Consider the following 18,635-nt stretch of genomic DNA (forward strand, 5'->3'; position numbering starts at 1 on the left):
CAAATGAGGGAAGTAGGTAATTTGGAAATTGCAGGAGTGACTCAGGTCACCTTGGAGAAAATATAGAGTAAGGAGAATTGAGAGGTCAGTTCAGAGCCCTGAGGCAAAGCAGCATTTAATTGTTAGAGGAGGAGGAATGTGCCAAATAAAATATGAAGCAGCAGCCAGAAAGAGATAGGAGGAAAGCCAAGATCGGTTTCTCTTCTCTGTAAGAATTTATTTCAAATTCTCATCACATTAATCACCTATAAAGATGATAAACAAGCACAAAGTCACAAAAACACTCCTCCACAGAACATAATGAAGTTCCTTAATTATTCAATTACATTATGGTCAATTCACATTAAAAAAATTGTAGGAGAAATTTCTTTGTGCACACAAGCATTCAAAAATTTGGAAGATAATATCTAAAAATATGAACAGAGGTTATCTCTAATGATGGACTTAACAGTTTTTACTTTTTCATTTCACTTTTCTAAATTTTGAATTTTTTCTATAATCATATTATAAAAAATTATCTAAATTTCTTATTTTCTTTGTGAGAAAATAATTCTCTATTATTTAGAACAAGGGTAATTAAGTGTTACGACACTCCATGATTCTATGAAGCATACCAATTGTTTTTTAAATAGATATACATACATATATATATTTGCTATATAATGTATATATTATTTGCTTCTCTGCTATCCTCAGGGCTTTTCTGTAAGACTAGTACATACTAATTTATAAATAATGTTATGAGACAGTGATGCATAAAGAATGTATAAACTGAAGTTGAATTATCTGTGTTTGAATTCTAGTTCTGTCCCTTCATATCTCTGTGACATGACATATGTTGTAAAATGAGGCTATTAATATATATATTTAAGTGTTACCTTAGAATCAGAATTAGATAAAAAATCTATGAATGGTGCAGTCCAGTTCCTGGCACGTGGTTATGTTATTGATATATGATGGTGGCTAATGGCGGGAGCTAATAGCCCGGGACAGCCTGGGTTTGAATTTTATCCATCACTTATCCAGTGGGTCACCTTCTGGAAACTATTTAACCTCTCTGTGCTTCACTTTCCTTGCATGACAAGTGAAGATCTTAATAGTATCTACCTTGTAAAATAATACATGCGTAATTCTTAGAATAGTGCCTGGAAGTATTCACAAATAATCAACAAATAATAGTTTGCATATTTCTTTTATAATTAAGGGTCTTTCATTTCAATGATTAGACTTTAAATCCCCCATGGGGCAGGAACAGGGTCCTGTTCTTTTTTTTTTTTTTAAACACAATGATTCATGTGCTCAAAAATGTTTATAATTTTGGGTGATCATTCCAAATATTAATTCTCGTAACATAAGGCTGGAGTAGGAGTGCTCTTAACAGATGTTTGCTGAACTGCTCACCAGGTTGATTGATACTCTCATTCCCTTATGGTGCATAGTCCTGATGCCCAGATAGTCGTGAGCATTCCTTGCACACTGCAGGCCACTGTCTTCATGCGTGTCAGCACATTGCTGCTTCTAATAGTTGAGTTGTTTTCTTACCCAGAGACTGGCGTTTATTTACAAGCCAGTTAATTCCAGTTGTACTTACTGTGTGACATTTATTTAAATATTGAATAAACTTTGAGTACAAGAAAAAAATGGTGCGTTTCTTATGAAAATTAAGTTGAATGCTTTGGAAAGATTTGATAAAAATGAGTTCCTAAAAACTGCTGTCAAAATAGGTGTGGGCAATGTAACAGAAATATATTGGGAAAACCATCTGCACTCATGTTGCCTCACAAGTGTCGTTAGGTTCTCTTTCTTCTTGTAAGAAATACAAATTAGAAGTCGTAGACAATGGAGGATGGATGTGACTTATGGAGGAGCATATCTCCATTAGGGCACTCACCCTGAGAGAAGAGAAATTGACCCAACATCTAAAGACTGGGGTGTGTGTGTGTGTTTGTGTATACATATGCATATGTGTGTGTATATATACACATATATATTTCGAATTAAAATGAAATATTTAAGGTTTATATGGATTTTTTTTTTAAATAACTGTTCTCCACTTTAACGGTTATTGTCCCTGAAAGAGTAAGAGGTCTTTTAAAGTACTTAGATGGATTCAGCAGAAATTAAGCTGAATATCTGCTGATTTTGGATTCTAGCTTAATCACTTGCTAACCTTCTGATTTTGAGGAAGTTATTTATCCTCATGAATCTTGGTCCTTTATTTGTACAAGGTAATTTATTAATGAGTTCTCTTTAATTAAATGAGACCACATATGCAAAGTCCTTAGCAGAGGTCCCAGAAGGGAATGAGTGTGTAGGGATGAGGGCAGTCCACCCCAAAATATGCCAAAGTAGCAGATTGATTGTTTTGAATTAAGGTTTCTTAGGAAACAGCTGGTGTAAGAACACTCTGACCCTCCTCTGTCCCCCTGAAATCAGGAAATAAATCTCCCATGTGAAGATACCCTCCTGTACTAGGAAGGTAGAAGGCATCCTGTCACCAGAGGTAGAGAATTTAGGGCCAAGAAGGTTGCATAAACAGTCCTTGTTACTTCTTCCTTCATTTACTACCCCACACCCAAACTTCTTTGTCTTATTGATTCTTCACAAATGTATTGTTTCTTTGTCTAAACGGTGTAAAAGCTGCCTGCTTTGGTCACTTTTCTGAGCCTCAAAACTTTGGAATTCCTGGATGGACAAAATTAAGATTCAAATTTCTCCCATTAATCTGTTTTGTGTCAATTTAGAGCAGTCAGAAGAACCTAGAAAGGTAGAGGAAAACTTTTTCCTCCCCAATAAGTGCCTAATGAATGTAGTTTTCTATTTTCTGGTAACTACTAGTAAGTCTTTTATCTTCCACCATGACCTCTCCTAAGCCCTAGAGCCACATCTTCCATTGCTGAGTACATGCATCCAATCACATTTCTTTAAGACACATTCACTGTTCTCTTAGACTGAATCTCAGACTCATTATCAAGACATCATTTTTCTGTCTTTTCACTCATTCTCACAAAAAATTGGCTGTCAAATAATGTTTGATTTTGGATTTTAGAAATCCTCTCCATTCTGTTCTTTTTCTCCATTAATACTGCTCACTCCCTTCCACCCTCTCTCCTTCCCTCTCTCCACCTCTCCCTACCTTCCTAATTGTTCCAGTTTATTTAGTTTAATAAGAGCTGTTTTATTTTTATTACTCAAAATGAGTTTAAGTTTCTATTTATTTCAGTAACATTCCCAGTGATCTATATGGCTCAAGATCCCATTACTTCTCATAGTACATTCTCATCTCTGTCCTTTCCAGTATGTTCATTGACAAAGTTACCTTTCCAGAAAACAGATCTGATCTGCCCACCAATGCACGCGTGTGCGCGCGCGCACACACACACACACACACACACACACACACACACACACACAATGATTTTGCACATCTGTGGGGAGAATGTAATTCTACCAGAGTTCTCTTGGGTTGACTTAGTGTCTTCCCACTAATTGCTCCACATAGGGCCTCAAGTGACAATAACAGCTGGTTATGCAATTAAAACCTTTGGGCCGTGAGTGGAGAGCTCAGTTAGGCTGGCTGGAAGGGCACAGTGTATAACATACTCATTGGTTTAATAAGATGGAAAGTATTCGGCTGCTCAGTTATGCAATTCATTTTAACTCGAATGGAGAAATCAAATTAACTGCAGGCAGGTACTATAAGAGCCGACAGCTCAGACATCCTCAGTGTTCCATGAAACCAGAGATTGTCCTTGTAGAGAGACAGGTGTTCTTTTTTTCTTAGAGCATTTCTCCGTGCTAAAATTAAATGTTCAGTATGTACTCTTTAACAGCTCAAATGATATTTTGACTTTGGCTCTGTCAACTGCAGGATGTGCAAAAAAGTAATGAGAACCTCAGTGGACAGAGGCTAAAAGCCAAAAACAAAACCAGAAAACCTGCAGAAACATTACTGCACTGGTCAGTGTTCTAAATTGCTGGATATCGTGGCCCAAAAAGAGCAGAGGTTTGTGGACACAGTGTTTCCGTCTCATTTACTAATTCGGCCATGTTGATACATGTTTCAGAAAAAAATAGACAGTCCCTGTTTTCCAGCATTACTTTGATAAAGGCTGGTATGATAAATTCACTTTTGAATGACTTGTAAGGAGAAAATGAAGAACAAATTTAACTTCCTTTAAAAATATTCCTTATTTTACCTTTTGAGGGCTTTAGGATCTTTTCTTAAAGACTTCAACTCGTGACCTAAAGATAGTACAAAAATTAATAATATAAATTAACCCTGGAAATTTTAATATTCAAAGCTCCTTAAAAACACTAACTGCAAGTTATTATTACACAGAAACATGGCCCTTTCTTAATTTATTTGGTATATAATTTAAGGGGACACGTAAGTGGAAGTGGGAGAAAAACAATTATAGAAAAATTAAACCTCTTTGCACATTCCTTTTAATTGTTGAAACATTTTATGTTGATATAAATTTACTGAAATATACATTCATTTTAATGGCTTATTAAATCTTCCATACATTTGACTGTTTCTCAAATTCATTTGCAATTGTGCCATGCAAAACACATCAATTGTGCATGTGTTTATCCGCCCCCCTCCCCCTCACTGTGAGCGCCTTGTGGGCAGGAAATGTGTTTGTCATCTTTGTATAACCATCACCTACCAAGATCCAGATCATAGTATCCATGTTTTTAATAAAATAATTCATTTTAGGAACACTTAAATAATGCCTATTACATGCCATGCTCTGTACCCTCTGTATTAAAATATTAACTGATTTTATTCTCATAACAAATGTATTGGATATCCGTTGCTGTGTAACAAATGACTGCAAAATTTAGGAGCTTAAAGCAACAACAGATACTGGTTGTCTAACGTAGTTTCTGAGCAACAGGAATTTGGGGGAAGCTTAGCCTGGTGGTTCTCCTTTCAAGGTCTCATGAGGTTTTAGTCAAGATGTTGGTTGGGGTGACAGTCATCTGAAGGCCTGACCGTGGCTGGAGGATCGAATTCTGAGGTGATTCACTCACATGCTTGATAAGTTAGTGCTGGTTGTTGGCAGGAAGCCTCATTCTTACCCTGCCACTCGCGAGTTGAGGTTGTTACCTGTACTTCTGACAGACTGGCTGTCAATTGGAGGTTTCTACCACCCCCTTCTTGAGTTCCATGAAATTGCTGGAGTGGCTCACAGGACTCAGGAGAACAGTTTCCTACTTGATTACAAGTTTAATAGGAACAGTCAGATGGAAGAAATGCATAGAACGAGGTATGTGGGCACAGAGCTCCCAGGCCCTCTATGGGCACTGTCCTTCCAGGACCTCCATGTGTTGACCAATCTGGAAACCCTCTGAACCCTGTCCTTTTGGATTTTTATGGGAGCTTCATTATATAGGCACAGTGATCAAATCATTGGCCGTGGGTGATCTACTCAACTTCAGGCGCCCTCCCTGGAGGTGGGAAGGAGTAGGGGGCCTGAAATTTTCAACCCTATAATCAATATGGTTCCCCTGGCAACCAGCTCCCATCCTTAAAGTCTTTCCAAAGTCACCTAATTAACATAAACTCAGATGAGGCTGAAAGGGACTTGTTATGACTTAACAAAAGTCGCTTCGATCTCTCTCAAGCGATTCTAGGAACTGAGGACAAAACCCAAATACTATTTTTAAAAAAGATGACCTTATTGCTCTAATCACTTAGGAAATTCTAAGTATTTTGGGAGCTCTTGCCAAGAAGGGGAACAAAAACCAACTATGTATTTCATATCATCAATCACAATATCACAAGTGATTATGGTGTGTGGGCCATCTGGGGAGGCCAGTCACCACAACAGAGAATATGAAATAGGTGCTTTTGTTATACCCATTTTATGGTAGGGAGAAGTGAGGCACAGAAAGGTGAAATAAATTGGGTTATGGTGAGAATTAAGTGAGATAACACACACACAGTTCGTAGAACAATATCTGGCACATACTGAGCAATAAGCATTCGCTGTTATTTTTTCTGTACGCCAAAATCTTTGCAGTTGCTTTCAAATTTCAGTGGGTCGAGATGGTAAGTTGTGGGTTTAGTTTCAGTTTTATGGAAACACATTTTGTGACTAGTGAGAGGGAAAGCTGACATGGGATATACATTGGTTTCTTGTTGCTTCTGCAACATATTACTACAAATTTGGTGGCTTAATGGAACACTAATTTATTATATTACAGTTCTGCAGGTCATAAGTCTGACAGAGATCTTACTAAAGTCAGGATGTTGGCGGGCTACACTTGTTCTGGAGGCTCTAGGGGAGATTTCATTTTCTTGCCTTTTCCACCATCTTGAGGCTGCGTGGATTCCTTGGCTCCTGGCTCCCTTCCTCTAACTTCAAAGCCCACAGGCTAGTGTCTTCTAAACTGTTTTCTCTCATGTCTTCCCAGTCTTTCCCTCTGTGGTTGCACTGCCTTCTGTGCTTTCTCTCACCTTTGTGCCTCCCTCTTACAAGGACCCTTCCAGTATTCATTAACACTCCTCTTTTATACAGAACAAAGAAAATAAGAGAATTTCCTCGAACCAGGCAGTTCTGCTCTCTGTTTCAAGATAGGTGGTATATGTACAGCTATAAGGCATCCATTTAATTTCTATTCAAAAGAAAAGGAAGTAGAACTGTTGGGTTCATCTGAATAAACCAGGACACTCTCCCCATCTCAAGATTTTTAGTCACATCTCCAGAGTCTCCTTTGTCAGGTAAGGAAACATTCGCCGTTTCCAAGGACTAGGATGTGGGGGTACTTGGGAGGCGAGGCCATTATTCACCCTACCACAGAATGAGTGCTTAGTTTTTATTTGAATCAAAGCTTTTGTTATGGGCACTGAGCTCTCTCAGGAAGAGAGGCCAAATTGAGTCCATCTGCCTCTCTCTCTCCTGGGGGTGATTTTAAAGTTTATTCTCTCCATTTCCTGAGAATGGGCCAAGCCTCCTCTTGCAAAGGATTGTGGGAAGCAAGCCTGTAGCCTCCACCACACTGGATGGCATGTCAGAGCCTGAGTGCTCACACACTCTGCCTCTTTCCAGCTGTGGTGCCTGGGCAAATCATTTAGCATTAAAAAAAAAAAAAAGAAAAAGAAACCTAAATTTTGCAGTGAGCCAAAAACCCTGCCCTGCCTACCTCGCAGGACTGCTGTGTTCATCAGTTGAATAGTATGAAAGGGCATGCTTTGTAAGAGGCAGAGAGCCGAACAGGAGATCCCATTGGTTTTCAGTGCAGGGTCTTTGAGGGGTTTACCTTACTGTACAGCCCCCGGGGGCAGAGCAGACCCAGAGGGGCCCGTGCACGCTTTTTAAAAGAGCCTCACACCTTCCCCACAGGAGTAAAACAGTTGGGTTCATCTGAATAAACTAGGACACTCTCCCCATCTCAAGATTTTTAGTCACATCTCCAGAGTCTCCTTTGTCAGGTAAGGAAACATTCGCAGCCTCACACCTTCCCCACTGAAGGAGCCAGCATAGCTGTGAACAGGGGCCAGGACCAACCTGGACGTCCTGAGGGTATCTGTGAGGGGCCGGACTCTGAGGGGAGCACTTTTCACCCTGCGCCTTGGGGAGCTACAACATTTCCTATTCTGTGGGACTAGATGGAACACTGGAGAGGTTTTCCAACCGAAAGATATTTATATCTTCCCATCGACAGTGCTCTAATAAAAACAAAGGCTATAATTCGGGAGGCTGGGTTTAAAGAGCATGTAAATCAAGTCCAAATGCTGTTAAGGGGCTTTTACACATCAATCTGGGAGGGAGTCAAGTGTTGAGCATTCCTCAGAGTTTGTTTTTTATTCACTTATGTGCATGCCTTGAAAATAGGCCTTTGGGGGCCGGTGGAGAAACTTCAGATAACTGGACGTTTGCAGAGGTGCAGGCGGGAAGCCCTCCATCGTGATTACATAGTGTTTGTGTTCTTTCTTTTGTCAAAACGTCTCTGAGCTGCTGTGTGTGTGTGTGTGTGTGTGTGAGAGAGAGAGAGAGAGAGAGAGAGAGAGAGAGACACCAACCCTGACAGAACCACAAGACTTTTCATTTAGTGATGCTTTCAAGCCCAGAGATACAAATAAAAGATAACCCAGGTCCAGCTCGGTTTTATTCTCTAAGCAGTTGTTTATACAGTGAAGGCCCAGACCCCTGTCATCAGAGATAATGAGCTGATAAAGAGTTGGAAAATGGCCACATGGAATCCAAGCCCTGGGGAGGGGGAAACACTGAAGGGTCCTCAGTTTTAGCGACCCCTCTCCCCGCCCCAGGCCCCCGCCGTGGCTACTTGGAGCCTTAGAGCTTTAAAAGGTGCTTTACAACCAGGGTTTAATTTTTAAAAAATCATTATTGGTTTGTCTCAACCATCAGTCCGTTTTCTTTAGCTGTCGAGCACGAATCCATCCTGCTCCGAGGTGCTGCGGGGAGGGGACTGCAGCACCCTCCCCCCAACCCCGGCAGTGAGCCTGATTTCCAGCCGCAGCACCCCCTGCCCCTCTCTCCCCCGGCCACACACACCACGGTGACATCAATCACCCAACGGGAGGTGGCTACAGATGACTGCAGCCTCTACCCAATCAGTATTGTTTAACAAAAGACACAGAACACTTGGAATTTGCAGGAAACCACCTGGATTTTTGCCTTGTCTGCCTTGAAGTATAGATGTCTCAGAACTAAAACCTAAATCTCTTTCAAAGAGGGGACTTACTGCCCACCCCCCCAACCCTCAAAAGGGGAGTCAGCAAGATTCCTACCCCTTTGTTCATCTGTCCCTCCATATAAAGGAGAGGGAGGAAAGACCGCCATCTCCCATCATCTTGAGTAGTTATATAAAGACATGTAGGGGAAAAAATCTGTTCTTTTCAAAGCCTGCCCTTCACACTGACGGTCAACCCTCAGTTTTTCAGGGAGCGAAAAAATCTTGATGAGACTATTCCTGATTCTTGATTTTTTCTTCCTCCTTTTTACTGCCTGACTTTGAGAGACATTTCCGTATTTATTAACACTTCTCTTTCATACAGAAGAGAGAAAATAGATTGTACTTGAACCAGGCAGTTCGACTGTTTTGTGATCACTGATATATGCACAGGTATAAGATGTTCATTTAATTTCTGTCCCCCATACACCATTGTTTGCATAGATCTTAAAGAAACTCAAACTAGATTTCTTTTATTCAGTACTCAACAGAATTGGCGTATGTTGTTTGCAAGAATTCTGATGTACCTCCTAAATAATCCATCCCTAATTGAGGCATTCAAAAATGCCCTGAAGCTTGTGATGCAAACTTCAGTTTCTAGGAATAAATGCCCCACTTGCTTAGCTTAAAGGTTGAATCTTTCAGTGGCCTAGGTGGTTGCCCTCTCAGGCATCTCTCGGATCAGAGGATGTCTTACTTAAGGGACAATCCTGTTGGATATGCAGGATGAGTAACCTCATTACCAACGTAGTTGGAAGGAGAGACACTGCTATATAAAGAAGGTCAAGGGACTTAATTAGTAAAATAAGGAGAAGATTTAAGTGAAAGCAGGAGAATTAATGAGCAGCATGGCAGGTTACTTACCTTATTCAATAGCTGGGTTACTTTTGTTTCTGTGCTTTATGACTCCCCATAGTCAATTTTAAGATTTAGAATCACAGGACCTGGGGAACTTGCCTAAAATAAAGCAGTGGGAAGTAGTGTGTGTGACTACGTGTGTACTCAAGAGTGTAAGGAGAGGGCGGCTGACCCAACCCCAGGGATATTAGCCAAGGCTGGAATAGGAGGAGATGCATTTTCATGATTATCTCTGGGGGATGGCATGCAGCGTGCATGTAACTTCCAATTCCACAGATCCTTGCCAAGAATTCAAATACGTACTTACCTAGAAATTTGAAACTACAGTTGACAAGGTGAGATGGATGTGCTTATTAATGCTCCATTCTTGTAGAATACCAACGTGAAATAAACCATAATCCAAGAGGCAGCTTCAAAGAAGTTAGGAACACTTACATTGATCATAGAGCAACCCATCTCTCCACGATGGGGCGATCTTGGGAATAGTTCAAGGTGATGTTTTCCTGAAAATGTCTGGGAGTGTGGTTATCTTATTTATGGGTTTATCTTGAGTATATTATGAGATGGGCAAAATTCATTTATTCTCCTCTTCCTCTATTTCACCAATATTTACCCTGCCCTTACTAGTACTAGCTGAGCACCAGGTACTAGGGTTACAGGAAACAACTTGAGTAGACTTGGCCATTGCCGTCAAGGAGTGCACAGATTAAATGAATAGTATAGATTCTAGCAAATTGCTTGGTGTATAGGAGGCTCAACACATCCTATTTTGCCTTCTCAATTTTTATAATGTGGGCTCGCTTACATTTTTTTTTTAATTGTGAAACTGAATGATTCTTGGTGTGTAGAAATGCAGTGTTTCTTCTATGAAGTGAAGAGTTGTAAATGACACAGGCATGAACGTGGGTATCCTATATCGGGGATTTCACTGTAGCTGGGTGCCCGAGACTGTTTCAGGTATGGCCAATCCATTGTTCCTAGAGTTGACTTGGTGATAATCTGTGTAAATAAACAAGTGGAATTTTGTGCGTTCATAAAAAAAATTAGTTATTGAATGCCTGTTGTTTGACTGTAGTGTTATTACTAGTACCTGTGTGAGATACAGTATTATTTTTTGTTTAAAATTCATAATATGTCTCCAATGTGCCTGGTACAACTAAGTGATGAAGGGACTCCAAAAGTTATTTGAAATGGTCTCTGTCCTTAACATGGTCTACTCTGATGTGCAGAATTTGGTTGAGTTGTTAAACAGTGCTGGGCTGGCAGGAGTTTTGAGTTTTAACTACACAAAAAGCACTTACGATCTGTTCCTGGTCTTTAATTTTCATTCTCGGTGCCTTTTCCCTTGTTTTCTGCCACCACCTGATCTGTTTGATGCCACTGCCTCATGGGGTTGGAAGAGGCTTCCTGGTGAGAGGCTTTACCAGGTCTCCAGACTTGGTGAGCTCTTACTAATCAGAAAGACTTCTAAGAAAATACCCAGAGGCAAAGGCTGACTCCAGGGTAACACTCATTGCATTTCATTATAAGTACTTCTTTAATGTGGGTCTTTCTTTGAGCATACACTGTAGCAATGAGACTTGGATTGCTTCTATATCCCTAATACTATGCTGGGGTCAGTAGGGGTGTGGCTCCTATTTCTTGAATGGAGGAAAAGAAGAATAAATGAATTCTGCCCATCTCATAAAATACATGCTGTATTCTGACAACTGCAGAAAATAAAAGAAATGGAAGACATTTGTCCTCTCTTGTGCAGCTCATGCTGGCTGCCCCGAGGCCACCAAGCCCTTTTGATGATTGATTGTGCCTTGCTGTATTCTGATGATCCCTTTTCCGGGAGCAAGCTACACAATTTACACGATGCCGAGTAGCTGAATTAAGTTGAAATTTGGTGTTGTCTTAAATTGGGAAATACTGGATTAAACTATGGTAAAGTGATTTTGCTTTTAACTGTAGGGGTGTTACTGCTGAAGGAGCATGTGAATTTCTAAGAAGGAGATTCTCAAACTTGACTTTTGGACCTCCTTTTTTTTCTCTTGGAGCATTCTGTGCAAGCTTGAGGTTGGCAGTACTTCACCCTTTGAGGAGCATTGTAGTTGGCCATTCTGAGGAAGGAACATAATTCTCCCAATAGTAGGGAGAGATAATTGAGCTCAGTTTTACTTTCTGCCAAGTTTCTTTGAAGAAGAACTCAACAGTTCTCAAATCAAAAATCAAATCAAATGCTAACTCTGGTAGATGACAGGAAAGGAGCTCCAAGTGCTGAGAAAAGTTGGACAGCCTCCCAGCAGCACCCTCCCCACCTGGCCAACCTCAAGGCCACCCTGAAGCTGCCAACCAGATGCCTGGGGAGGTTCCCATGGAAGCAGATGGTGCTGCCTGGGGACACTTGTCTAAAGGCTGCATCTGGGCTCCTGAGTGCTGTCCCGCTGAGGACGTGCAGACAGAATGCTGGGCGGTAGGCCTCCTGCTGAAATCCATCAGTGCTCTGACACAGCCAATTCCTCTTCCTGAAAAAGGGATGTGTGCTCTCTGAAAACATATCAGAAATACCTGCTTATGAAAATGTGCAAGGCAGATCGTGGCCTTTAAAACAACACGTGTAAGGACAGAATGCTGTTGATGGAGATGGAGTGAAAGCTGATACTCAGGCCCAGGCCAGTAGTACAGGGGCGGGGGTGGGGAGGGGAGCGGAGGGCAGGGCTTCTCTTGTTGCTTCTCTTCAGTAACTCCCTTCTTGGTGGCAGGGACTCTTCCCTTGACCAGACTCTAGTTAGGCTCCTCTAAGCATTCTTGATGGAACTTTGACCTTGGGTTTCCAGGTGTGTCCTTTCCAAGACCAATCTGAGCAGGAGTCCTGCTGAGTCAGTTTGGAGAGAATATCCCAACCCTTGCTTTCTTTTCTTTTTTTTTAATATGTTTTCATTGAAGTACAGTCAGTTTACAGTCTGTCAATTTCTGGTGTACAGCACAGTACTTCAGACATATAGGAACATACATATATTCATTTTCATATTTTTCACCATACGTTACTACAAGATATTGAATATATTTTCCTGTGCTAAAAATACTTCATATTTTTCACCATACGTTACTACAAGATATTGAATATATAATCACCCTTGATATCTGATCACTCTGGTCTGCTCTCAGCAAGAATCCTGTGAAGTAGATTTAGCAAAAATCTCCCTACTCTTGAGGTATTCTCTTAGTAATTTTCCACCCACCCACCCCTTCCCTCTGCTCCTTGATTATAAATCCCCACTTGTCCTTGTCGTAGTCAGTGAGCCCTGACTCTGTCCTCTGTGGCAGTGCTCTGATTGCAATAGTCCTGAGAAAGTCTTCCTGACTATTTTAACAGGTGTCAGAATCATCTTTTTCCTTTAACATTAGACATGCCTTTTCCAGTGTGAGGCTCTCTGCTTGGGGTTGTTTGTACTTAGCAGTAGTTAGCAAAGAGAAGTCAGTGTTGTGAGAAGGGACGGCTTGAACAGAGTTGCTAGTTTTCTCTTTGGCTGATTGAGAAACATCTACGACTTCAGTACAATAAGAGCTGAGAGGGAGGGTCACTGAAAGGTGAGAGAAGGTGAAATACTCTCACAGCCAGAAAACACGTTTGTGTTTTCCTTAATATAAGGGCCGAGGTTGTCAGTAAGTATAGAATAGTATAAATATGGCCTATCACCTCCATAATTCTATCTGCCTAATGACTATTTTTTTTCAAATTAAGCTTATTGTTAGAATAAAAATTTAAAACTTATACAAAAATAATATACTTAATTTAAAACCTTTCTCAGGCCTCATCAAAACAAAAACTCAATTTTTATGTTCTGCTAGCTATCCCTAGAGAAATCAGATGTTCCAGTTTGTCTGGGGCAACCCCAGTTTATGACACTTGTCCCAGAGCCCTGTCCATCTTAAGCAAACTGTCTGGGTTGGATTGTGAGTTGTATGCATCCTCTGGCCCTGCCGGATGTTGGATATACCCATATGCCGCAGTGCATACACCTGTGTGAAATCCCGCCTCCTCATTGACTACAGCAGATACTTCTTATGCACCACCTTGTGTTCTTCAACTGTCCTCTGAGCCTCTGGCCACTTGGTTTACCCCAGCTTCTGTAAGGCCAGAGGTGTGTGGCTCTGTGCAGCCACATCTTAAGCAAGTGATTTTACTTGAGTGCAACCCAGTGGTGCCTTTGATCATGCCTGCACCGTCCACCTCTCCCCTCCAGTCCTAGCTTTCCCTGTTGTCCTTGTTGACCGAAAAAGATTGACAGTTCTTTCTCCAGCGGGGGAAAAAAAAAAGTTTATTTGGGATCAGTAGAGAATTACAATTCGGGGTTTGCAACCATGGTGAGCCACGCACCAGTCCCACATAGCAAGGGAAGGAAAACTCTTTTAGAGAAGGGAAAAGAAAGTTGGGAGGTCTCTAGGAAACAAAGGGTCTCTGGCATTTCATTGGCTGAGTTATTGCCAGGAGAGAAGAGTCTTGTCCTGTTGGGCTCTGCTATAGCTGCAGGGCATGAGAGCTTCCCCCTCTGGTCTCCCAACTCTGCTTCATTAAGGTTTCTGTTCATTATTTACTTTACACCCTTGAGAAATGAGATTTTGCAAGACCCACTCTGCTCCCTTACTTTAACAGTATGAAATGTGGGGGATTTGTGCCTGTGTGGCCAGTACTTGACCAGCGTAGGAGAAGAGGAAGCAGAGAAATTCTCCTTTTTCCTTTCCAAGACTCAGCAGTTCATAGGCTTCTTAGAAGATAATTCTGGGAGATGGAGTACCTGTTGCACTGGATCCCAAGTGGTGGTCAGCTTGCTAACGCTGCTATTTGCCCTCTTTCTTGTCCTATCTCATTCTGCTTTTCCCTCACTCGTGTTTTCCTAGGATTGAGTGTTCTAAGAAAACAGCAGCACATAAGGTCTTGCTTCAGGCTCTGCCTTCTGAGGAACCCATGCTAATAAATGTACTCATAAATCTTTCCGCTTCACACCTACCCTTTCCCTCTTCCCAGGGATTCTGGAGCTGGGACTTTGCAAATTACATTTCCCAGGCTCCTTTGCCAGTTTGCTTGCAGGTTCTGCCAATAGGAAGACTGGAGGGCAATTAGCAGTCGCAATTAATTCCAACAGGGGTTAGTTAAAGACCCCAGCCTCCAGCTTCTTTTCCCATCCCCCATCCCTACCTTAGGTGAGCAGTGGCGGCAGCACCTGGGTGGCAGCCCCTGCTGAATGCCGACCTCAAGGGCTGTTCTCCAGCTCCTAGACGCCTGCCTCAGGAATTGCACCTCTTCTTTCACCTACCTGCAGCCTTTGGGGAGGCAGCTGCTTCCTTCAGTTCCTATCTCCGTGTTTCAGAGGATTTGTGTGAGGATTACCTGAGTCAATACACACACATCTGATTCCCATTATTTGCTGTAATTAGATCCTATAAAATCCCTGAAACACTAAATTAGCGAATACTGAACCGTCACCCCTAGGGGAAATATGTAAGTACACACACTCACTTGTCTCACATGTTATAATCTTGAATGCTAAAAACAACATACTCTGGTAGCTTCTTTTTATTCCCCCCTAAAAGAGAAAACAGGATGTGGATCGAAATGATTTGCCTTTACTTACCTGCGGCCAACCCACTAACAATTGCTACAGCTAAGACCCAAACTCCCTCCCATGGGCCCCAGGGCCCGAGTTTCTTGCATTCCTCGCACTGCCCCCCCAACTTCATCCTTGGGTCACCTCCTTATCAGAGCTGGACAGGAAGGCGTGGCCGCAATTTTCAGGTACCTTACATCTTCTCTGCTCTGGGCATATCTGCGAATGACCTTGAAAGCACCAGGAGTATTGATTTTGAGGTTACAAATCAATGTTGTGGGATAGGAGGATTGCAGATATGGAATCTCATGAATAATGAGGGTTGCGTGTATAAGTTGAGAACATTACTTGGCCACTAAGTTTTCGATTAATGTCCGCTGTTACCCTGTTATTTCCATTTCACAGTTGAGCAAATTTAGTTCCCATAATTCGTGTGCGGTAGAGACAGAATTCAATTCTTGCCCTGGTTCCTCTGATTTCAACATTTGTGTTTTCAACCATGATGCTATATTGTTCCCAAAGTTTCTCTTAAAGTTATAACCTTTAGAGACCATATAATATTTGATCATTCTGAGCCATAATAATTTGCTTAAATCATTCCTGTAATATTAAAGACATTGGTAGGTTTCTTTTTTTAATTTAACAGGTAACTCAGTGATGAACTATATGCTTTAACTTTTTCTTCTATTGCAATTCTAAGGAATAATAATCTAACTCAGGTGCTATAAACATCTTTACAGCTCCTGCTACATGTCATAATTTTGTTTCTACAAAGGGACTGTTTTAATTCATTTCGCCAGCATTGATTCACTGTACCAATTTCACCAAAATCACACCACTGCGTTCTAAATTTGTAACTACTGTTATTAGCATAAGTGATTTCTTGAGGTTGTTATAATTTTCATTCCTTCATTCTGGGGAATTATCTTACTATATATTTTTTTCTTTTTGTGTTTGAAGTATCTGTGATATCTTTTCCTCTTCTAATGTTTGAAGTTTTGCTGTTTTCTATACATTTATATTTTCTATATGTTAAAGAGAAACTTGAATATGTTGTATATAATGCAGTTTTTTTCCGTCTGTTATTACCCTTTTAAATTTAGTCTGGTTATTTATTTTTATTGTAGGGTATTTGTGCAGCTTAGTCCTCCCTTGAATTCATGATTTGTTTTGTTGTCTTGGAGAAAGGCTACACCAGAGGTCAGAATATAGCTGGTAAGAAACCAGCAGCACAAATGGACCAGGGGGGCTTGATAGTGACATGAGGGAAAATAATTTGACCTGCTCTTAATCATTTCATTTTAAATCTTAACTTTCCTCATTTGTAAAATGAGTGGATTGAGAAGGTGGTCTCTACAGCTTCTGCCACTAAAATCCTTTGGTTCTCAGTGAATCAGGTGTGTTTCTGGATAAATATGGGGAAATACCTATTCTGTAACATCTGTTAGTGATACAGTAACTGTGTTAGTGTTATTGAACTGCTGCAACAAGATACCACGGACAGAGTAGATCACACAACAGAGACTTGATTTTCTCACAGTTCTGGAGGCTGGAAGTCCAAGATCAGGGTGCTGGCGGGGTAGGTTTCTGACTTGCAGACAGATGCCTTTTCTCTGTGTGCATGCAGAGAGCAAGAGCAAGACAGACAGAGTGCTGTCTGTTGTCTCTTCCTTTTTTTGTAAGGACACCAATCCGATTGAATTAGCGGCCCCCCATGTAACCCCATTTAACTTTAGTTGCCTCCTTTAAAGGGTTAGGGCTTCAATGTATCAATTTTGTACAAAATTCAATCCATAATTGTCACCAGCTGCATTCAGTGAACGTTGCCATGTCAGTGCGGCAGTGCTATTGGAATTCTGATCTCAGTGGAGCTGGGGATTGAAGATTAAGAAACTTGAGGACCTTTCTAATTTCTTCCCCTAGCTTTCCCACTGTGTTCTGGGCACACTGGCTTTACTTCCATCTTTCCTCCAGCAGTTATACCACATTCCTACATTGGGCCCTTCCATCTGCATAAGATACTCTTCTTCTCGGTCTTTGATGGGCCAGACCCTTCATCATCCAGGTCTTAGCTCCACAACCCAACCAGAAGCACTCCCCCCACCTCTCCTCTGTCACTGCACTGTTTTGTTCTCTGGATAGCACTTACCGTCTCCTGAAATTAGCTTCCTTATTTATTTGCTTGTTTACTGCCTGTCTTGCTCTCTGTAGGACATGATCTCTGTACGAATAAGGGCCTTCTCTGGTGTGTTTCTTCAGCTCCTACAGTATTGCCTGTCACATACCAGGCTCTCTAAATTATTTGTTCAATGACGGAGGCCATTACAAGCATTTCAGGTTGCCTGAAAAACAAAATGTAATAAGGTAACTTTGCCAGGAATGTAACTGGTATTGACGTGATCATTTGTACCCAAACAAGGTTTCTCTTTGAGATTTCGTTGGGTTATTGGCATACAACATGCAAGAAATAAAGGCTTGAGTTGCCCCTGAGGGGTTCTCCCGCAATTTCTGAAACGTCAGGCGTTATACTCAGTTTGTACACTACACGATTTAGTCTTCTTTGGCTGTTATCTGGGACAACAGGAAGGAATTAACTTCTGAGGTTAAGATTTAAGAAAATGAAACTTTTCTTAAGATCACAGATACTGCCACACTAAGATTTAAGATGATTTGAATTCTGCAGCAAGCTTTGTACTACACAGGGAAGAATTCTAGCCTGCAGATGCCATTCACTGGCAAATAATTGCTTTATTTATTTAGTGAGTGCTGGGAATGCAATTGATCCTACCCAAAACATAAAGACAGGTTGGTCTCCATTTGATGGCTGGTCCTTCCGGAAACACAAAACAATTAAGGTGGCAAAGACAGCACCTAAAAGAAGGAAACAATTTACAGGTGCATGACTTGTTAGTGGACATTTCTCTTTGTACCAAACATCTAAACAATTGATCCTATTTACTTTTTGATATGAAGAGTCATCAGATTGCCTCTTCTTCTAATCTCGGCAGTATTTCAATGGCTGATTGTTGTTATTTTGCAATCTCTATTTTATATTTATATATATATAATTATATAATAATAATAATATATATGTATATAAATAATTCTGTTTTGAGGACTAAGCCATGTGGGCATGCAGAGAATTAATAAGGTCTGTCATCAAAGTCTTTGGTTTACATTATATTTATTTTTCCTTTCCATTTTGAAAGCTTTTGTAGGCAAGGAGAGACAAATAGAATAAAACATATATATAGTAAAAAGAACCAATATGTAGAACCACTCCATTTGAGATATTTAATTCCACCTTTCTGTCTCTCTTGTGTTGGTTATAAGCTTTCACTAATCTAAACTAGGTTTGTAAGCAGGCTGAAAACATATACCTTATTTTATGAAAATGAACTATGGTTGATTACAAATCATAGGAAGCACTGATTTTTCCCAAATAGATTTTTTGAGGGGATAAAATAGGAACGTAAG

The sequence above is a fragment of the Camelus dromedarius genome, chromosome 13 (assembly GCF_036321535.1).
Source record: "Camelus dromedarius isolate mCamDro1 chromosome 13, mCamDro1.pat, whole genome shotgun sequence".
NCBI lineage: Eukaryota > Metazoa > Chordata > Mammalia > Artiodactyla > Camelidae > Camelus > Camelus dromedarius.